This window comes from Palaemon carinicauda, chromosome 43 (assembly GCF_036898095.1).
Source record: "Palaemon carinicauda isolate YSFRI2023 chromosome 43, ASM3689809v2, whole genome shotgun sequence".
NCBI lineage: Eukaryota > Metazoa > Arthropoda > Malacostraca > Decapoda > Palaemonidae > Palaemon > Palaemon carinicauda.
Genome location: NC_090767.1, coordinates 24830117 through 24853491, shown reverse-complemented (window position 1 = coordinate 24853491; position 23375 = coordinate 24830117). Strand labels below are relative to the sequence as shown.

Genomic DNA, 23375 nt, shown 5'->3' with positions numbered 1-23375 from the left:
CACTATCCGTCCTGTGGTGGCTGCTCAATAAGTGGCTTGAGAATACCTCAGGCTCATTGATGGAGAAGTTCCAATTGGTTGAGGGTATTGGTTAACTGGATTAGGACTGGGGTGAATGAGAGTATGTCTGGCTTTCCTTTCTTCATCTTCCTCTCCCTTTGAGTACAGCCCCGTGGGTCCCTCTGCAAGCTGGCTTCAACCTCTGCAGGTAATTATCACTTCCCTTGTGTAGCCTGGTATTTGTCATAAATTTATAAACTGTCACTAACCCCATTGACCCCATTTTTTTTTCCTATATAAACTCGGGTGTTCATACAAGACAACAAAGGGATTTTGACGAAGGAAAAATCTATTTCTGGGCGAGAGACCCGTGTCGCCCAGTGAAATGCTCTTTTAGCACCATTTCTAAGGTATATAACTGCTATATATTACCAGAGAAAAAAATGCATAGGGATGCCACGTTGAACCCAGCTCGCCCACCTATAAAAGGTGTCGATATAATACTGGGGCGTGATAAATCACAACCAGAGGCCTCGCACTATTTAGATATCTCCTGTCAAAATCCCCGAACAGCGAGGTGCCGTTCAACATCCCACTACTACTAACAATCCCACGCCAGTGACGTCACTCCTTTTTTAGCACGCAATTTGATAGCCGTTTTTTACCTTGTGTGTGTGTATTTTGCGGGTTTTTTCTGGATTTACCTCAAGATGTCGGACTCCACTGTCCCTCCATCTAAGTTAAGTACCAGATCTATGAGTTTTGAGATTTTGGAGGGGGCCTTGCCCCTTTTTGTTTATATTATTCAGCTTTATTATTCACGACCTTTCGTAGGTCTCTCGTGGGCTCGGCTCCCTTCTCTCTCTCTCTCTCGTTCGTTCTTAACGATTTTCAATAAGTCCTCCATACTGATTGTTTCTCGTTATGAACCTTACGGATATCCACGGTTCACACACCGTTTTAATTCTTATTGCCTGGTTTTTATGATAACAGTTATTACATATACGTGTGCGTATTTTCGGTAGGTTGGCATGCCTGATCGCCTTCGGCGTTCTATTTCACATCTTATTACTTGGATTATTTACGTTCGCACGCCACGGACTTGCTTATCATTTTAACGTCATTCATTTGCTTGCATTAGCTCGAGGGGCTTTCATGAGTCAGATATTACATACTGTATTAGTTTTCATTTTGTTAGCACTTCACTGACCCTATGTTATGTTGGTAGCCCTGCCTACTCCCAGCGGCCCTATGTTATGTTGGTAGCCCTGCCTACTCCCAGCGCCGTCAGGCTTGATTTCTCCTGTCTCGTGTTCGCTCCCTCGTTTGTTTTACGATTGATGTATAACTATGTTATTATTATTATCATCAAGCATGCCTTCCTATCTTATTTTACCCTACGTTATGTTTATTATAGTATTATTAGTCCTTCCGAGTGATCATATCAATCGTGGGTCTGGCAGGTTGGTATACCTGCTATCGCCCCACTCCTAGCCTCCTCCCGCCGTTACCCCACCCCAGGGTTCCCTCCCTCTCTCTCTCCCAATCGAGTTGGAGTCACTTTATAGCGCGATGTACCCCTCCCGGGGGCATCCGCTTTGCACTGGCGGTTCCCGTTGTTCTGTGAGGCATACTATTATTATACATTCACGTACATTACTTACTCTTTCTACTACTCTACCCGGTCGTAGTCGTTTTCTTTCCGTCGCTCGTTTGGCCAACGATCGGCTGGAAGTTTTCGGCTCGTTCCTTGGTACCCTGTTATGTTATATTATTTATTAAGTTTTGTACGCGCTACTCCCCCGGTCCCGCACGTCACGGACCCGTTAAAGATCCCTTTCCCCCTCTAGTGTCACGCACCTCACGGATCTTATATAGATATATATATATATATATATTAAGATTTCATTACGGGATCCCCAGAAGTAGCTTTTATACATTACCATCCGGTCGAGTTGTTTAGTTGCGCCTCCGAAGCCAACGTTACTCTTTCTTACTTGGATTAACTTTATATTAGTCACATATATATTTTGTATATACGATCCTTGTTCTCGACCTTCCCTTCCCTCTTTTGATATGATCACGGTTACGGTCTGGCTTGATTTCAATTCCTTTTACAATCAAAATAGTTATTTTGGTATTGATATCTAAGTAATCCGGACCCCACGGTCCCGATTTTCTTACATTCATATACTTTATGGCTATATATAAAAGATTTATATCATGATATTGCCATATATATATATACGTAGATATTTAAACTCCAGGCCCTCCGGGCCCCTAATTGGCTTTCATTTAAGATACTCGTGTATCTTTTGTCTTACAGACTGTACGTATATTAAACATTGTTATCATGATATTTATATATAAATCTTCTATCATGATATTGATATCACTTAAGCACCCGGGCCCCCGAGCCCCTATTTGCTTTCCTTCAGGATTCCTAATGTATATATAGAAAACATTGTTATCATGATATTGATAGACAAATCTTTTATCATGATCTTGATATCATTCAAGCACCCGGGGCCCCTGAGCCCCTATTTGCTTTCATTCAGAACTCCTGATTTATATATATATAAAACATTTTTATCATCAGGATTCCTGATGAATATATATAAAACATTTTTCCCTTTCATTCAGGAGTCCTGATTTATATATATATAAAACATTTTTATCATGATATTGATATGTAAATTTTTTAGCATGATATTGCTATAATTTAAGAATCCCGGGCCCCCGAGCCCCTATTTGCTTTCATTCAGGATTCCTGATGAATATATATAAAACATTTTTATCATGATATATATATATATATATATATATATATATATATATATATATATATATATATATATATATATATATATATATATATATATATATATATATATATATATGCACCGGGGCCTCCAGGCCCTAATTTGCTCTCCTTTAAGATACTCATGTATCTTTTATTTTACAGACTGTATGCTGTGCATTGACGGCATGTGCCGCTGTCATCTATCAACCCTGCGGCCATGACATGTGTCATTCACACGCCCACTGTTCTGTCTGAGTGGATGACTTAGCTGTATGGCATCCAGACGCTTGTGTAGTCTGCTACACAATGACCTCCACTCTAACATCTGACTCGGTGAGTACATTTTCATTGATACAGACTTGTAGGGAGTTACCATTAATTCTAAATATTAATTTTAAGGCCACTAGTCCTCTGGACTTCCCGCATGCCTTTCACTTAGTGTCTACGAAGTCCTTGGACTTCTTCACTTTTCTTTGGCACAAATATCCCTCGCTAATAGTCTGTTCTCTTTCAGTGCTCCCAACTTGAGAGAGATACAGCTCGGGCTACCCTCAAGATCTGGATTGACGGGTTCGCCCGCAACGTGAAGGCCACACAGCCTTATATCCTCTCTGAGGAATGGTTTTCCCATCTCTACCCCCATGCTAAAACTTCACCTGCGGTCCCCAAAGAATTGGCGGATCCTTTCATCGAGAGGTTCGAATCCCTTCTTCCAGCCCCGGACCAAGAAGAGACGGGCGGCACCCTAACTGAAGACGTCTCTACCCTCAACCTCGATGTAGAATCCATGGCTCTTGACGATCCCGATGCAGGTAGGGACGTAGGCGAGTCAGGTGGTTCCCGGGCTAAGATTCTTATCCCTAGCCCGGCTTTCTCTTCTCCTTCAGAACACTCTTCTTTTTGAGGTTTTCCGGGGACAACCGGGACTGGTCTCAATCCCGGCCTGTTATCCTCAAGGTGAAGGCTCATCGTAAGAATTTATATACGACCCACAAGTCTTCCAAGGACCACAGGTCTTCGAAATCATCAGCTTCAAAGGCTAAATCTTCCTCCACCAGAGTCTCTCAAGACCCAATTGCTGTGCCTTCAACCTCTCACGGAGTAGTCTCCGTTCCGGCACCTGTTCCCCCCCCCCCCCCCCCCGGCGGAATCATCTGGCCCGGTGGATTTTTCCGAGAAGATGTTTGCTCGTTTTGAGTCGATACTATCGTCTCATACGCGACAATCACAAGAGAGAATAGCTTCTATGGAGAGCCTAGTTAAGGGACTCATGCGCTCGGGGCTGCCACCGCCACAGCAGCAATACCCCATCTCCGATGCCTCCAAGCTTCCTCCTTTCAATAAGAATAACCCTTGGAGGTTGGCATTGCATGACCCCTTCTCGGAGGGTATGTTGTCAATCGGAAATTTCAGAAAACTCTATTACACTATTGCACAGGCCGCTATTATACTCACTTTGTATATTTTTTAACAAGGTGTTGAAAATTTTCCCTAGACCACAGTCATATACTGTACTAGGTAAAACCTGGTCAGTGTCCAAGCCAGACTTATGACTTCCACCCACCTAAGAGTGAGTCATCCGAATAAATAATGGAAGGTTTGTTGGTATGGGAAGAAATGACAAATTCGGAGATAATTTGTATTTTTCCCGAACTAATGTAAACCTGGAGTTATATAAAATGGCCCGCCATCACCTGTCCCTCAGAAGTCCTGCAATAAAAAGTGACGCCTCTCACAGCTGTGTGAGTGTATATAGAGGTGGCTGGGTACCCCTAGCCACCTCGCAATTAAAGTCTAATGGCTACCTTCCAGCTCTGCTGAAAGATAACCTAAATAAATAACGCCAGGTTTGTATTAGGTAGGGAAAAATACAAATTATCTCCGAATTTTTCATTTTTCTGCTATATTTGACATTCATTGATCCCTATTACAAGGCAAACTTTATGGTACTACAACTAATTATCATTCGACATTAAAATGTGCCATAATAGAACCGATTCATAAAGCAGTCTGTATCAGCAAAACCATTTTCTGGGTCGACCTGTGGCGCCCGGTGAAAAGAGTCCTTCTTGTATATCTTTTCTGATAAAACCTTCCAATTATACCAGAGAAAGATAAAAGCATGGAACGCTGAGGTTACAACCCTCGCGCGAGCACCTTTTGGGTGTCGTGTATAAAGCAAAGGCGCGTAAAATCCACTATTCACAGGTTGTCTTCCATTTAGTTAATTCCTTCGTCAAAGGGATGGGCCGATACAAAGGCCCTAGCCAACCCCCAGCGCCACACCACCCACGCCACGACGCGAGCGCCATCTGAACATCATCCTTCTTTTTGGAATCTAAAGTGTTGAATTGTTTTGTGGTGCTCTCGGTCTTTTTTATCAATCGTGGATTTATTTTGTCATGTCCGAAGCTCCATCTTCACACATTCCAATGTTAAGTACCATAGTTTGTTTTGACAGTTTTTTATTGTACCGGGCTTTTGTTTTATATCCAGTATAGTCTGTTTTATTATTCCCGTCTGGCCTTTCATGGCGGCCATTGTTTGTTCACTTGTTTGGGAATTCATCTTTGTCTGCCCGTTTAGTACTCTGTCACTTAGGTTCTTGGTTGAGTCCCTGGCCTTATGCCTTTAGAACCGTTATTTTTTTTTTTTTTTTTTTGGTATTTATGCTCATGGTACTTTTTGCTAGCAAGTCCAGCCTACAAACGAGATAGCGATCTAGCTTTGTATTTGTTTAGTACCCGCCCCTCCGAGGCGTTCGTCACTCGACTGTGCTATTTATTTTAAGTTTTAGCAGATGCTATTCTTCGATCGTAGTGTTATATGGATGTACATTTTTATTTTATACGTTTATAATAGTGTTGTGTGATTTTTAGTCCTGTTTTTGTGTCCAAGAGAGCGAGAGCTTGGGGTCCCCGTTTTCTGTTCGCAGTCACGAGTTACCCCTTTCTCTCGTTTTCTTTCTTAGCTCCGGTGGTTGAGCGGATTTCCCGTTTTCCGTTTTGCGCGTTCAACGGGTTCTCCCTCCCTCACCTCTCCCCCTCTGGGTGGATGATAAGTTACGAGTTATTTATTTTTCAATATTAAACTTAGCCGGTGATTATATAAGCTGCAGCTCTGCTGCTCGACAGAAAACTCTATGCTCAAAATCCGCCAGCGATCGCCATGCAGGAAGGGGGTGTACATCAACAGCGCCATCTGTCGGGCAGGTACTCAGTACTCAATGTAAACACAGAACTCAATTTTCTCTCTGTCGTGCTACCGGCAAGACCTACTAATTCGCTGTTGCTAACTGGATTGGTTTTCACATCTTTTTGGTGAAGTACAGTGAACCCTCGTTTATCGCGGTAGATAGGTTCCAGTCGCGGCCGCGATAGGTGAAAATCCGCGAAGTAGTGACACCATATTTACCTATTTATTCAACATGTATATTCAGACTTTTAAAACCTTCCCTTGTACGTAGTACTGTTAAAAAACTACCCTTTAATGTACAGAACACTTAATGCATGTACTACAGTACCCTAAACTAAAACAGGCACAAATATTAAAGGTGATTTTATATCATGCATTTCCTAAACACGCTAAAAAGCACTATAAAAAATGGCAACCAATGTTTTATTTACATTTATCTCTGATCATAATGAAGAAACAAACTGGAGGTAGAGCTTTGTTTATTACCCAGACATATTTCCCATACTTTTCCCTTAGAACTACATCACATCTTCCTACTTTAGATATATATATATATATATATATATATATATATATATATATATATATATATATATATATATATATATATATATATATATATATATATATATATATATGTGTGTGTGTGTGTGTGTGTGTGTGTGTGTGTATATATATATATTTATATGTATACACATATACATACCTACATATATACATAAATACATGCATACATATATATATATATATATATATATATATATATATATATATATATATATATATATATATATATATATATATATATATATATATACTGTATATATATATGGGTTATGGAAAAAGTCCGCGAAGTGGTGAATCCGCGATGGTCGAACCGCGAAGTAGCGAGGGTTCACTGTACACATTTCTGGTTTTGAGCTTTCGCTTTGCAGGCTTTATCTTCAATACATCCTTGCATTCTTTTGTTGATATCGGATTATTTGTTGATGACTTTGGATAGTTTTTGAATTCCCCACTTGACTAATTCAAAATGGCTGACCCTTCTCAAGTCCCTAAATTCAGGAAGTGTAATGCTAGGGACTGTTCAAGGCGTCTTCCGAAGGCCTCTATCGATCCTCACACCGTTTGTTCCAATTGTCAGGATAAAACCTGCCAATTGGAAGATCGATGTGAGGAATGCGTTGGGCTTTCGGAATTCGATTTTATCGAATTCCTTGAATATACACGTAGGCTAGAGAGAGATAGAGTCAGGAGAAGTTCGTCTCGCTCCGTTGAATTTTCCTCTCCTCACGCCCCACAACCTATTCCTTCCCCTGTAGTGGTTGCTCCTGATCCCCCTTCTAGCACTCAAGAACCTTCGATGGCAGATATGATGCGTGCCATCCAAGCTCTGGGTGAGAGAGTCGAGTCCTTGGCTAGTGACCGCAACCAGCTCATGGCAGACGTCAAGGAGCTGAAGTGTAAGAGTGCAGTGGGTGATAAAGTGAGTGATAGTGTTGTGGATAGTGTTGTGCTTGAGGGTTCGTCTGTTCGTGCCTGTCGTCCTCCCAGTCCGGGACCTCTTGCAAGCTCCCAAGCCCAGGGGAGAAGCAATGTCGTACGACCAAAGGGTTCGAGAGGCTTTAATCAGCGAACAGACGTTCCCTCCGTGGTTTCGGGCGTATCTACCCAAGATCGCCCCACCCACACAAAGACGAGAGAGCCCATTTATTCCTTGTCTGCGGAAGAGGTTTCTCGTAAGAAACCATGGACCAAGGTCTCGCGGCCTCTTAAGCGCAAGTCGGTCCCTTCCGCTCAAGTCCAACGGCCCAGTTGTAGCCACTGGGTCAGTTCGGACTCGCTGCAGTCTTCCGACGACTGCTCACCTCCTAAGAGAGGCAAAGCGGTACCGCATCAGGCAGTCACACCGTCTGTTGCCGCACCTGCTCCTGTAGACCCTAAGTGGTCTTTGCTGCAGACCATGCAGGCTCAGTTAACGTCATTGATGCAGGACTTTCGTGCGGAGAAGGTTGACGCTGCACCAACCTCTAGCCTACAACCACCCACGGTTGTGCGTCCTGTGGACGCTGAGGCAACCTTCGGCCGCACTCCAGCTGAGAGAGTCCCGCCACCCATGCACTGCCAGCCGCATGTTAACGTTCAGCGACGCACGGAACCTTCCGTTGACGTTCGCGAGGTACAACAACAGTCTAAGTTGTTTTGTTTTGACGCGGTGCGTCAACCTCCGCAACCCATTGTGGTTACCTCTGCTCGCCCACATCAGACTACACAGTCTGGAGTAGACGCTATGCGTCCCCGCGCTGCTATGGTTGTTGCCAGTTCACAGACTGGGCAACAGTTCCATGACGTTGCGTCCGGTTCAGTCACGCGTGCACCCGTGCTGCCGGAATCAGCTGACCAGCCGATTCCTACTCCTTTGCCGCTTCCTCCTCAGTTCTCAGATGATGGACTCTCTGATGATGACGACGCGGCCCACATTGATGACCCACATACGGACCTTGACGAACCCAAGACCACGCAACCCTCTTTAGACTTTAGAAAAGTTCTTGCTCTGTTCAAAGAGATGTATCCGGACCAGTTTGTGTCTGCGGCTCCACGCTCCCCTCCATCAGAGTTTGCTTCAGGTACGCAGTCATCCGCGCCTGCCTTTACGAAACTCGTCCTCGCCCGCTCGTCCAAGAGAGCTTTACGGGTTTTAGGAGACTGGATGCAGTCCAAAAAGGACCTAGGGAAGACAGCGTTTCCGTATCCCCCTGCGAGACTCTCTTCCAGATCGAGCGTCTGGTATGCCACGGGAGAAGTTCTCGGCTTGGGAGTTCCTGCCTCTGCCCAGGGCGACTTCTCAAGCCTGGTAGACTCTCCCCGCAGGCTAGCCATGAGACGCTCTAAGATATGCTGGTCTCCTACGGACTTAGACCATCTGTTGAAAGGAGTGTTTAGAGCCTTCGAGGTCTTTAACTTTTTGGACTGGTGTCTGGGAGCTTTGAGCAGGAAGATCTCCCCGTCTGACAAGGAATCTTCCTTGCTCATAATGTCCTGCATGGACAAGGCCATACGAGACAGATCTAGTGAACTTGCGGCTTTGTTCGTATCCGGGGTCCTCAAGAAACGGGAGAACCTTTGCTCTTTCCTGTCAGCTGGAGTAACACCATGTCAGAGATCTGAACTCCTTTTTGCTCCCCTCTCAAAGTGCCTTTTTCCAGAGGACTTGATTAAGGAGATTGCTGCCTCTTTGATTCAGAAGGACACCCATGACCTTGTTGCGTCCTCTGCCCGCAAAGCCACCCCTTTGCCTTCCGTGTCAAGACCCAGGATGGACACTCCAGCGTCCAGATTCATTCCGCCCTTTCGTGGCAGAGCCTCCAGCAGAGGAGGTGCTCGTGCCGAAGGGAGACGTGGGAAGAAGAAAGGTACCAAGTCCTTTAAAGGCAGAGTCTGACTGCCTCCTTCTTCAGACAGCAGTGGGAGCCAGACTCAAGAACTTCTGGCAGACCTGGGAGGCAAGAGGCGCAGATGCACAATCTGTGAAGCTGCTCAGAGAAGGGTACAAGATCCCGTTTGTCCGCAAACCCCCTCTAGCAACGTGTCCCATCGATCTCTCTCCCAGGTACAGAGAGGAAGACAAGAGACGAGCTTTGAAGCAGGAGGTGTCTCTCTTACTAGAAAAGGGAGCGGTAGTCAAAGTCCGGGACCATCAATCCCCGGGCTTCTACAACCGTCTCTTCTTAGTGGTAAAGAAGACAGGAGGGTGGAGGCCGGTGCTAGAAGTCAGTGCACTGAATGTCTTTGTCACAAAGCAGACGTTCGCCATGGAGACCACAAAGTCTGTTCTAGCAGCGGTCAGAAAGGAAGACTGGATGGTCTCTTTAGACCTAAGGGACGCATACTTTCACGTCCCCATCCACCCAGACTCCCAACCTTTTCTGAGATTCGTTTACGAAAAGGTTGTCTACCAATTTCAAGCCCTGTGCTTTGGCCTAAGCACAGCTCCTCTTGTGTTTACGAGGCTGATGAGGAATATAGCCAAATTCCTTCATTTAGCGGACATCAGAGCCTCCCTCTATTTGGACGACTGGCTTCTAAGAGCCTCTTCCAGTCGTCGCTGTCTGGAGAATCTAAAGTGGACTCTAGATCTGATCAAGGAACTGGGTCTCCTGGTCAATATAGAAAAGTCTCAACTGGTCCCATCCCAAACTATTGTGTATTTAGGGATGGAGATTCACAGTCAAGCTTTTCGGGCTTTTCCGTCGGCCCCCAGAACAAGTCAAGCCCAGGTATGCATCCAGAACATGCTGAAGAGGGAACGATGTTCAGTCAGACAGTGGATGAGTCTGATAGGGACGCTATCATCCCTGGAACAGTTCGTTTCATTAGGGAGACTACACCTCCGTCCCCTTCAATTTCACCTAGCTGTTTACTGGAAAAAGGACAAGACGCTAGAAGCGGTCTCGATCCCCATTTCCGAGAAGATGAAGTCATCCCTGACTTGGTGGAAGGACAGTATCAGCCTCAGAGAGGGTCTGCCCCTGGCTGTTCAGACCCCCAACCACGTTCTCTTCTCGGATGCATCGGACACGGGCTGGGGTGTGACTTTAGACGGTCGGGAATGCTCGGGAACTTGGAACTCGCATCAAAGAACGTTACATATCAACTGCAAGGAGCTACTGGCAGTTCATGTGGCCTTGAAAAGCTTCAAGTCCCTCCTTCAAGGCAAAGTGGTGGAGGTGAACTCGGACAACACCACGGCTTTGGCGTACATCTCCAAGCAAGGAGGGACCCATTCTATGACGTTGTACGAGATCGCAAGGGACCTCCTCACCTGGTCAAAAGATCTAAACCTTTCACTAGTAACGAGGTTCATCCAAGGCCACTTGAATGTCATGGCAGATTGCCTCAGTCGGAAGGGACAAATCATTCCAACAGAATGGACCCTACACAAGGATGTGTGCAAGAGACTGTGGGCCACATGGGGCCAGCCTACCATAGATCTCTTCGCAACCTCGATGACCAAGAGGCTCCCAATATATTGCTCACCAATCCCGGACCCAGCAGCAGTTCATATAGATGCCTTTCTACTGGATTGGTCACATCTAGACCTTTATGCATTCCCCCTGTTCAAGATTGTCAACAAGGTACTGCAGAAGTTCGCCTCTCACGAAGGGACAAGGTTGACGTTAGTTGCTCCCCTCTGGCCCGCGAGAGAATGGTTCACCGAGGTACTTCAATGGCTGGTGGACGTTCCCAGAACTCTTCCTCTAAGGGTAGACCTTCTACGTCAGCCACACGTAAAGAAGGTACACCAAGGCCTCCACGCTCTTCGTCTGACTGCCTTCAGACTATCGAAAGACTCTCTAGAGCTAGAGGCTTTTCGAAGGAGGCAGCCAGGGCTATTGCTAGAGCAAGGAGGACATCCACTCTTAGAGTCTACCAGTCGAAGTGGGAAGTCTTCCGAAACTGGTGCAAGTCAGTATCAGTATTATCGACCAGTACCTCTGTAACCCAAATAGCTGACTTCCTATTATACCTGAGGAAAGAAAGATCTCTTTCAGCTCCCACGATCAAAGGTTACAGAAGCATGTTGGCATCAGTCTTCCGTCACAGAGGCTTAGATCTTTCCAACAACAAAGATCTACAGGACCTCCTTAAGTCTTTTGAGACCACGAAGGAGCGTCGTTTGGCTACACCTGGTTGGAATTTAGACGTGGTACTAAGATTCCTTATGTCAGAAAGGTTCGAGCCGCTACAATCAGCCTCCTTTAAAGATCTCACTTTAAAGACTCTTTTCCTGGTTTGCTTGGCCACAGCTAAAAGAGTCAGTGAGATTCACGCCTTCAGCAGGAACATCGGATTTTCATCTGAAACGGCTACATGTTCTTTACAGCTTGGTTTTCTAGCCAAAAACGAGCTACCTTCTCGTCCTTGGCCGAAATCGTTCGATATTCCAAGCCTTTCAAATATGGTTGGAAATGAACTAGAAAGAGTCTTATGCCCTGTTAGAGCTCTTAAGTTCTATTTAAAACGAACTAAACCTTTACGAGGACAGTCAGAAGCTTTATGGTGTTCTATTAAGAAACCTTCTTTGCCCATGTCAAAGAATGCCTTATCTTATTATATCAGACTGTTGATACGAGAAGCTCATTCCCATCTGAGTAAGGAAGACCAAGCTTTGCTGAAGGTAAGGACACATGAAGTTAGAGCTGTCACAACTTCAGTGGCCTTTAAACAAAATAGATCTCTGCAGAGTATAATGGACGCAACCTATTGGAGAAGCAAATCAGTGTTCGCGTCTTTTTATCTTAAAGATGTCCAGTCTCTTTACGAGAACTGCTACACCCTGGGACCATTCGTAGCAGCGAGTGCAGTAGTGGGTGAGGGCTCAACCACTACATTCCCCTAATTCCATAACCTTTTTAATCTTTCTCTTGATTGCTTTTATTGTTGTTTTTGGGTTGTCCGGAAGGCTAACAAGCCTTTCGCATCCTGGTTGATTTGGCGGGTGGTCAAATTCTTTTCTTGAGAAGCGCCTAGATTAGAGGTTTTGATGAGGTCCTGTAGTATGGGTTGCAACCCTTGATACTTCAGCTCCTAGGGGTCGCTCAGCATCCTAAGAGGATCGCGAGGCTCCATAAGGAAGACGTACTTAAAAAGGCAGAGTAATTGTTCAAGTCGACTTCCTTACCAGGTACTTATTTATTTTATGTTTGTTATTTTGAATAACTGCTAAAATGAAATAAAAAATCCTTAGCTCATAATAATGTAAACAATTATTGCTGGCCTCTACCCACCCCCCTGGGTGTGATTCAGCTTATATAATCACCGGCTAAGTTTAATATTGAAAAATGTTATTTTTATAATAAAATAAATTTTTGAATATAATTACCCGGTGATTATATATTAAAGGACCCTCCCTTCCTCCCCAATAGAGACCCAGTGGACCGAGGAGAAAATTGAGTTCTGTGTTTACATTGAGTACTGAGTACCTGACCGACAGATGGCGCTGTTGATGTACACCCCCTACCTGCATGGCGATCGCTGGCGGATTTTGAATGTAGAGTTTTCTGTCGAGCAGCAGAGCTGCAGCTTATATAATCACCGGGTAAGTATATTCAAAAATTTATTTTATTATAAAAATAACATTTTTCGTGACTTTTCAATTGTTAGCGTTATTTTGGTCCGTGTTTCGTCCTCTCCCCGTTACGGCTCGGGAGTAGTTATGAACGTTTTCCACTCCGCCTTGAGTTCTACTCCGCCATGAGGGATTCTCAATGACTTTCGTTCTATTGTTATATTTATAAATTGTTTATGAACGTTTTCCACTCCGCCTTGAGTTTTACTCCGGCTTGAGGGATTCTCAATGACTTTCGTTCTATTGTTATATTTATATATTGTTTACTGCATGGGACGGGCTTCATATTGTTTAGATACGGCCCTCCGGTGGCCCTTACTGCCGCCGTTTCTGGACGCATCCAAGTTGCGCATCTATGAAAACAGATCGCCTCAGGATATTGGTCTGAAGAGGAGAAGGTCTTCCATATCCAATCTACAGTAGCTTAAGGAGGCAGCACTCCTGGCACTGCAATCATTTCAGTAATATCTTTGTGTAGAGTTTATGAGCCACAACGTTAGTGTAGTGACAGACATCAATAGTTGGAAAAATGGGCCCACTTATGGGGTGTAGACCCATTAGCAAGGCTTATTTCTAGCACAAAGAACCTGTTTACTGACTACCTCAGTCGCAAAAGACAAGTGGTTGGCTAAGACTGGTCTATTCATAGTCAGGTGGTGAAAAGTTTCCTGACTTTGGGGGTTCCCCACTAAGAGCCTCTACAAAACCTTTCTGATCTTCTGTTTACTGGTCCCGATTCAGGCAGCGACTTGCAAGAATGCCTTCCACCACACTTGGGACATCCTCGCCACTTGTGCTTTTCCACCATTCAGCAGAGTTCTATCCAAATCTCAAAATGACTTTAGTGTCCCATTAATGGCCACAAGCAGAAAGGTACCCGGACTTCATTCCGTTGCTCTGCAAGTTTCCCAAATATCTCCGCATAACTGGGCCAACCTGTTGTGCTAACCACAATTGCCAAGGCACCTCAGCTCAGTGACGTCCCTGTCTCCTCACTGGTGGAGGTCACTTGGCATCTCCTCCAAAGGAGAAACTTCACAATGAACAGGAAACAGGAAAGAGATGTCGTGATATCACCACAAATCCTTGGCATCAGTCTACCAGGCTGAGTAGGGCATCTTGTGCGGATGTTACCTTGGCAGGAATACCTCTCCTTTTGAAGCCTCTTTGCACAAAATAGCAGACTTTCTCGTCTGCCTTTGCAGATAAAAATGTCTTTCAGCCTTTAAATTGGAGGGCCTTGATCTCTTTTTTCTTGGAGCTCTCAGTGCTGATGATGGGTGTCAAACAGTTCTGCCCTCCAAGAGACTTCAGACCTCCATATTGGGATGTCACCAAAGTCCTCAGCTTGCCAAAGAAGACTCTATATGAAGCCCTGAGGCAGGTCTCGGTAAAGGCTCTCACTAGAGTCTGTTTTCTTGCTGGCCTCCGTAACACTGACACCTCGTCTTACATGTTCAACAGCCGAGTTTCTGTCTTTGCTTAAATTATGGTCTTAGTAACAGACTCAGGTTTGTATAGTTAGGAAAAATACAAATGATTTTTAAAATTTTGATATTTCAGTCCATTCAAAATTGCATGATGTAACTTTTGCCTAAAAACATAAACCTTCATTACAGTAATTTTTCCAAAAATACATTTGCTGCTTATTACATCACTTTGAATTTTCATGATACATATTAATTGCAGATCTATATATACATTAAATTTGCTGATGATACAAATATCCATTAGCTTTGGATTTGGCTTTGGCTCAATCACCCATGAACACCATTTGTATTTCCTTGTTCTTCAATACTGAAATGAATAAGTGCTGTAGGACTGAATGTTTTTCATAGTTAAACTTTGATAGGAAACACAGGTGTTGTTGACCTTTTAAGATCACTTCCCTTCTTCTATTGCAGATAAATATCCCTCAGCATTTGGTGTATTAATGAGGATCTTTAGCCAGAAGGAGGGAGAGAATGTCTCCTAGCAGCAGCACCCGAAGAACCCAATGTGGATTCACTTGGAGAGAAAATGAGCGAATCGTAGTACAATACAAAGTGATCAGAGGAGGAGGAGGAGACCTCCTCTGTGCCTGCTGCATAACCCTTCAGAAACTTGAGAAACCCATCAGATGTTGCAAAATTTAGACGAAAAGAGATGAACAGTAGTTGTTGGTGAATTAGATGGTCGCAATCTGAACATTGAGTTGTTCCCATACTGACAAACCTTTCCTTATTAATGTGGATACACTTTCGGCAAAGCTGGAAGGCAGTCATTAGATTTAAAGTGCGAGGTGGCAACCCTGCCTAAACCATTTGAGTGGGTAGGCAGTGGGTGGCTGGGGTGTACCCAGCCGCTCATATAAACTCACACAGCTGCGAGCTACGTCATTTTCTTACTTTTGGCTGGTAGAGAGTTGACGTCTCCACTCTCTCTCCCTTCAAGGCTTAGCCATTTATCACTATTGCTTTACGCTCATTCTTTTTCTTTATAGACGTGACTGTGTTTTTAACCTGACGCTCCATTACAGAGTAATGTGGCAGTTTTCAGATGTCGAGGTTTGCTTCTGCAAGCTTATTGGAAGGAATCCTCTGCGCTGACAACTCCTCTTGGGGGTAACCTCTCCCACCCCCTGGGGTTATGTTTCCCCACCCACCAGTGGAGAGAAATTTTTAGTTCTCTCTTTATTTCTCCTCCAGCGCTTATAGACGACATTGGGGTGCAAAGTCAGTGGCTGTAGCTGCGGCTGACGTCTTAGCTGTCTCCAAGGTCTGCCTCGTGTTTGTCCTTCCGTTGACTCCTGCTGACGTTAAGTCTTCTCACCTCCTGCCAATCTCGTCGTCTCCCAGCGATCCGCAATCAATAAATCAATCTCTCTCTCTCTCTCTCTCTCTCTCTCTCTCTCTCTCTCTCTCTCTCTCTCTCTCTCTCTCTCTCTCTCTCTCTCTCTCAGGTAACGTTTCAGCCCGCTTATGCAACTTCTGCCTGTTGAGGATTCCGAGACTACGGATGATCGTCAACAAATGGCCTGCTCACCAATCGCCAGATCGATGGATTATTTTCTCCGTAACGATTGCAGGGGCAAGACTCATAATGAGATCAGAATTTATTCCGATCTTTGATAGGACAGGCGAGACTCATCACTTCATCTTCCAGTTTTGACAATCAATGATCGCCACAGAGATCATAACAATCACGAGATCGTAGGCTATCACGATCTCGACGTTCTTCTTCTTGAAGAAGAACACCTGCTCGGTTTCCCCTTCGGGGGATTACTCTGGCAGGATTCCCATTAGGGAAATCTCTTCAAGGAAAACTCAGAAACAGGCCTTGGCTTTTTCTCAAGCTACATTTTATGTTAAGCTTGTATTTGAGGAAGAGCTCGTTGAAGGGAAACAGAGTGCTGCTCGGAGCTTCGCCTCTAGGTGTGAGAAATTCCCCTTCCGAGGGTGAATCTCTACACAATCCTTGAGTACCCTTATGATCACGAGCTAGACACTTTGGGTCACGAGTGAGACGCTCACGATTGCGCTCACAATCGTAAGTTACACTCGTTCACAAGCGAGACACTTGTGACCACGATTGCAACGCTAGTCTCTACACAACCCTTGATGACGCTCACATGATTGCGAGCGAGATGCTCACGCTCATAGTCACAAGCAAGACGTTCATGACCACAAGCAAGGCGCTCGTGATCGTGATCACGAGCGCCTTGTGGTCACAATGACGAGCCAGACACAAGTGGTCATGAGCGAGACTCACAATCACAATCGCGCACACTGACGATATTGAGTTACTCGCTCATGGTCATGAGCGAGCTGCTCGTTACCCTGTTTGCAGGCAAGACGCTCGTGACCACAATCACGGGCACTACACTCGGGATCTCGAGCGTCTTGTGGTCACGATGACGAAGTGCACTCCTGTGATCATGAGCGAGACGCTCACAATAACGAGTTATAAGCCCCTTTTTCCATGCTAGATGATCGGACCGTGAACTACTTGTTCATGGTCATGAACTACTCACTCACAAGCACGATCGTGAGTCATGGTCAAGATTACGAGCTATACTCTCGTGATCACGACCGAGATGCTCGCGATCGCGAGCTATAAGCCTGTGTTCTGGGCTAGATGCTCACGATCAAGAACTAAAAGTTCAAGATCAAGAGCTATGCTCACAATCATAAGACAGACCCTCACGATAACGGGCACAAACCAGACAATAAAACACAAGCTGACGCTCTTGATTATGAACTAAATGCTAATGGTCATGAGCTAAACGCTCACAATTACTAGCTAGATGTTAAGGATCTCGATCTAGACAAGCACAAGCTCTAGACTCTTACAATCACAAGCTAGACGCTCGCGATCACTAGCTAGATGCTTACAGTCATAAACTAGACACTCAGTCATGAGCGAGACGCTTGTGCTTTCGTGCGAGATGTTTATGCTCACTAGCGAGACGCTCGGTCTTGTGCAAGACGCTCAAGCTTGCGTGCGAGAGGCTCGCGCTTTTGTGCGAGACGCTCTCGAGCGAGATGCCCATGCTTTCGTGCAGGACGTTCACGCTCACAAGCAAGATGCTCACTCGCGTGCGAGACGCTCATGCTCTTGTTTGAGGCGCTCGCAGTCATGAGCAAGAAGCTCTTGGTTATGAGAAAGACACTCTTGCTTTCGTGCAAGTTGCTCACATGGGAGACACTTACACTCATGAACGGGACTATCACAATGTAGCGGTTTGCAGACTGTGGCCAGATGCAGCACGCAAACTGCCTAGTGTCCGAATGCCGACCACACTCCAATGCTTACTACACAAAAAGGTAAAACGCTGGAATACCCTAAAATCTAGGAACCAGGTGAAGAGAATTGGGCACTGGGTACCACCCCTTGATTTATGTACTGGGCAAGGGGACCCAGCTAGAACTGTACTGTAGTTGCATAATACTATTCAAAGGTAAGCTGATTTCAGGTTATGTAACTACTAAACATTAATAGAGGAAAAAAAAGGAAAGAAACAATGATACCAAAGAAAAAACTAAATTAGTGGCTGAGAAGGGGACACTATGGTGTAGTAAATAAAACAGTTTACATACAAGAGTAAAAAAAATATCTATTTCGAGAAAAAAGAAAATAGTGAGGAGAATGTACAGGTTTTCATAAACCAAAAGCAGCAACCTAGATATATCCAGGCAGGGGCTCTTAGGATTCAATCTAGAAAATACACAGTAAACGTACAAGGATAAATTGTATTCATATCTAGGCTAAATTCAAATGTAATTTGAATGATTGCTTGCATCAAGATCAAAGGAATTATAAAACAAGATTACACATTGGACCTGACTCACTACATTCTCACCTCTACATCAGGGAGACATGAAAATGGATAAGAGTCGAGACCACTTATAATGACTTTTTTGAGGCGAGGCAAAGTCTCACAAAAAAAAATAAGATATAACGTTAAAAAGTCCTTTTTCGGGATAAAGCCTTATCTGATTTGTGATGCAAATTTTTTAATTGTTAACATCAAGAGAGAGCCTTTACATTTAATGTAAATATTATCTAGAGAAAGTTCCAGGCTTATGTCAAAAAAAATTCCAAGCTTAAAGGAAAACCTCGCAACAATTTGGTTCATTATCTGTATGAACAGTCAGGTGGGTTTGGACACTGACAACGTTTACAGTTTGGCTACCGCTGAAAACTTTTCTATGCCACTTTATGTTCACTTGTTCCTTAGAACAAGTATGTTGAACACTATCCATGGAAACTGTTGTTGTATTAGCAGTATACTGTACGTGTAATTATGTTTTTGCCCTCAAGTTCAATTACATCACAATGTAGTAGGGCATGCTTGAATCACTCATTAGTGTACGGGAAGAAGTTATAATAACGAAACTGGCTTTGAGTAACTTTTCTATTGACAACTTCTCCATCTAGCCTAAAATCCTTTGCTGGGTGCAGGGCACCGTCAATCTGTAAATAAAAGAATTCTTTTAGAGATCGACTAGAGATCAAATAAACATTACTTAAAATTTATAACTGCATTAAGTTCAATCTAACTAATGATAATGAATAATAAATCTAGAAATAAGCTGTATTTTTCCTAACTATTTCTCCACAATGATCTAGCACGTGGGGTTCAAGATCTAGAACGAGGCACTCATGATCAAAACTATCCCTACTTGTCCGGTAGATCTCGGATTTTTTCAGATACGATTTGTCAGCTGCCAATTGCCGTTTTTCAACGGCAAGATGATCCCCGGTTGCTTGTCAATAACACCGTTTGCTGTTTTTAAGTTGAGCAGCTAGTCAGTCGTTGTCTCACACGACGGTAGCTCGTCGTTTCGCTTGCTTGCCTTTTTGCTTGCCTGACTTTCAGTGGTCGGAGACTAGGGATCACTATAAATCTGCTCCATTCTAGGCTTCTAATTCAGGAGCCACTTCCTGAGAGGGAGCTGCTCAAGAGAGCACTCTCTCCTAGATGGCATAGATCATCTCTCCTCACTCTTGGGCTTATACTACTTAGTGGAAAATGATAAGAGAAAACTAATAAACACAAGGGAAAACACGAGGGAATTAAGTTATAAGCGCGAAAGCACAACGGACCACGAGGAAACACACGTGGAACACAAGATTCGGGGACACAAAGGGTCGCAATGAGATACGGAGAGCGTCGAGATGATATCACGACGCGACCATTGAACTTACTGAAGGTCAAAACCCAAGCTAACATGAAGCCTGCCTCGAGACTGCCCTCAGGGCACGTATCCTTCCGCCTAGGGCTACCATTACAGAAAACGGGAGTAGGGTAAACTACACAAAACTCTGGTCGGTTGAGAGGAGGTTCCAGGTAACTCCTAAGAAAGTAGTTCTCGAGAAGTATGTTAGGAAAAATACAAATTACTAAAAATTTGTGATTTTTTTCCTTCTGGGAACATAAGACTACACCTTTCTTAGATGACGAGGATAATACGTTAGCACAAAACTCAATGACCCTCGCTCTTTTGGGTTCTTGTGTGTTTCAAAAACAAGGCTTCTTAGGGTCCCAAAATTTATTTCGCCGTCAGCGGGACCGGAGGGATTCTTTTCAAGATGGCCAGGTTTATACATTGAATCTGGTATATCACGGGAATTCATATCCCATGAACATACGTGGTTTCATTTACTCTTCGTTCATACTACGGTAAGGCTTGCAAGCATATTGCCTTAGGATCCAGGTTGCTACCTTCTTCCTTGTTGTCCCGTTTATTATGGGGCTGCTCATGAGCTGACTTTCCTTGAATAGGAACTACACTAGTTAGGCAGTCTCCTGAAGCAAATCGCATCTCGGATGTGGTAGGGGTGGCAGATCCTTTGAATCTGTTCCTCCCCCTCCAGCTGGAGACACAACCTCATGAAGTTACTGCCATTCTCTCTCTCTCTTAGAGAACGAAATTCAGTGCTGTCTAAACGACAGCCATAGCAATTTACTTGCTACGATTCGGTCGGCCCTGGATGGGTGACTGACAAGATGGAAAAGTCTATATTCCTTCCTTATGGGAGAACCCCTCAAACAAGCTCTAAATAATCGGCTCATGTCTTTTCCACCAAGGAAAGAGAGTCCAGACTTTAGCTGCAACGATACTATCTTGTATCTTCCATCTTACTTCAGGAAATGGGGAGCAGTCTCTATCTTCTTCCTCATGATTGGAACACCGGGATACCACCGAGCTTTGTGGGTCAGAAGTCTCTACTTTTAGTCTCTCCTCCTGCGATGAGCTTAAGCTTCAAACCTTGTCATGCGCTGAAAGGTTTTCGATCCATCAGTTAGCCTCTTATATAGGATCGGCCCTCATCTTGAAGAGCTCGGCCCACGGACTGATCTTAAAGTCTCGCACTCCTACGAGACTACTTCCGTTTACCTTGATCTATAATTCGAGTAATTGAGAGAATGACACGAAGGTCATAATCTATACGGATATCCGTAGATTGTGTCATCACCCCGTAGAAACTTCTGCAGGTCCGACAAGACTGCATCAGTCCCCATCGAATGCGACCTCTGAAGGACTAGCCGGGTCCCAGGTCTTTCGGAACTAAGGATCTTCCTTTCCTTGGTTCTCTACTACAAGACCTGAGCAAGTAACACTCCTAGTTTAAAGACTGGCAGACAAAAATCTTTCCCAAGGAGTCAATCTCCTCGTTTTTCCTGGTTTGACACTTCCTATAGATGCATCAAAGAAAGAGGGGGAAGCCACATACAGCACCTTATGTCCTTAAGACTATGATCAGAGCACAAATGATACTGTCTTAATCCCCTAGTAGGCACCATCTTCCCTCGGGAAAGTGCCGGGGAATGGCAATGATTACTCGGTTTTCCATTCACAGGAAAACACTTCCTGCTCCTACGTAGTCTCCCCTTCGGGGTAGCCTTTCCACGGGTTTGGATTTTATTGAATCCACCCCTTCTGCAGGAGTCGTCCTCCTACACCCTCTGTTTAGAGGTCTTCCTTCGGGAAGCGGAATGAATATTAATGACATGCATTGATCTTCTTTTTGCTGGGGAAGGACTGCTGTCTCCTGTTGGATTCTGCGTGGTCTGTTTTTCTCTTCCAGAAGGTACTATTCTAGTCATGCACTCAAAATTGGCAATGAAGGGAATCACGCTCTTAGGCTTAAGCAACGGAAAACCTTTGCTCGTCCATTGAGCATATCCTCCAATCGTTGTTCTCCATAGAGCTTGAACAGATTTACCTGTAGTGGGGTAATACAGCCCTCTCTGGATGGGTGGCTTCCTTCGGTCCCAGGCTTCCCCCTCAATGACCTACCACACCTAAACTGCAGATATTCTCCTGATCCCGAAGACAGGTCTCTCCCAATGTGGCACTCGACCAAAAGAGTGACGTACCTTATGGGCCTCTCTCAACGACTCTCACTCACGGCAAGAAACCAAGTAAGATCAAATTTTGTTCTGGGCAGCTTGAACCTTTGGTTCAAGCCCTCCAACAGGGAACCTGCCTCTTTGTAATCAAGGCTGTAACACAGATAATTACTTGAGGACATACATCGATGAGGGGATTACCTAGGCCCAAGGGGACAGTACGTTTCGCTGGCAGAAATGGCCCACGGGAGTGCATTAGGCTCCCATTACTGACTGGGACCCACTGGGTCATATACTTGTCACGCCAGTGATGATATTAAGGCCATACCTCAGAAAAAGAATGAAAGAGCTCGCTCCTTAGGTTCATCATGCTTCGCTGACTCTAGGAAGGTCAAAGGAGGTTGTAAGGATCTCATTTGTGATGGGGACACAGGTCCTATACCAATCACGGAATCCCCCTCCTTCTCCTCATAGAGGTGACCCAGAGTTCATAACGTTTTAGGGCAGAATCCGTCCATAACGTTTTCAAGCAACTCCATTGTGACACAAACTGTGCCCTTGGTAGGGTGGAAGCGTGTCTGATCTTCACCTCACCCCACCTACGAGACGTGACCCGCAGACGACCCGATATGTTTTTTCTATACCGCTCCTGTGGTGATGACACAACAAGTTGATTAATAATCCCTTGGGCTCCTTGTTGGGCAAGTAGAAGAAGGTTGCAGGCATTGGCTACCCAGGGTAAGATTGTGATGAATGAAAGTATGCCTGGCTCTTTTACTTTCATCATCTTCCCTCCTTTGAGGAACAGCACCATGGGTACCTTTGCAAAGATGGTTTCAACCTCTGCAGGTAATAACCACTTCCCTTATGTAACCAAGTATGTTTGCATATACTCTTACACGTCCCTAACGCCTCCTGCAAGGTAGGCCTTGCGAAATGTCTTTTCATTTGTAAGGCTCCTATTTAAACTAGGAGCATCTTCTTACCTAGACATTCTGATTATATATCTCATAACTACTTTAGTTGTTCAAGGTGCCATCTTACTCAATGGCATTGATATGCGAGGTGCTAGTTTTCCCTTGATTACAGTCTAATACTGTACTAGGGAAACCCAGCTGAATGACCAAGCCAGTAGTCGGACTTACCATCCTCCTAAGAGGGAGTCATCCAATAAATAGCGGAAGGTTTGTTAATATTGGAACAAATGACGAATTTGGAGATAATTTATATTTTTCCCTAATTAATACAAACTATTTATATAAATTGGCCCGCCATCACCTGTCCCCCAGTAAGTCCTGCCTGCAAGCAAAAGTGACGTGGTTCACTGAACTGTGAGTAGATATAGATGGCCGGGTAGCCCCCAGCCACCCCCCTACCTACCCCCTGTAGTGGTTAGGTAGGGTTGCTAC

The 23375-nt window shown here is 44.6% G+C and overlaps 2 long non-coding RNA genes across 2 annotated transcripts in view; one reads left to right on the top strand and one right to left on the bottom strand.

Annotated features, from left to right (window-relative positions):
* Window positions 1–23375, top strand: part of LOC137633935 (uncharacterized) — a 478141-nt gene that overhangs the window by 206605 nt on the left and 248161 nt on the right. The window lies entirely within an intron of this gene.
* The window catches only part of LOC137633566 (uncharacterized), a 159825-nt gene that overhangs the window by 63665 nt on the left and 72785 nt on the right, over window positions 1–23375 (bottom strand). The gene's annotated exons all lie outside the window — the stretch shown is intronic.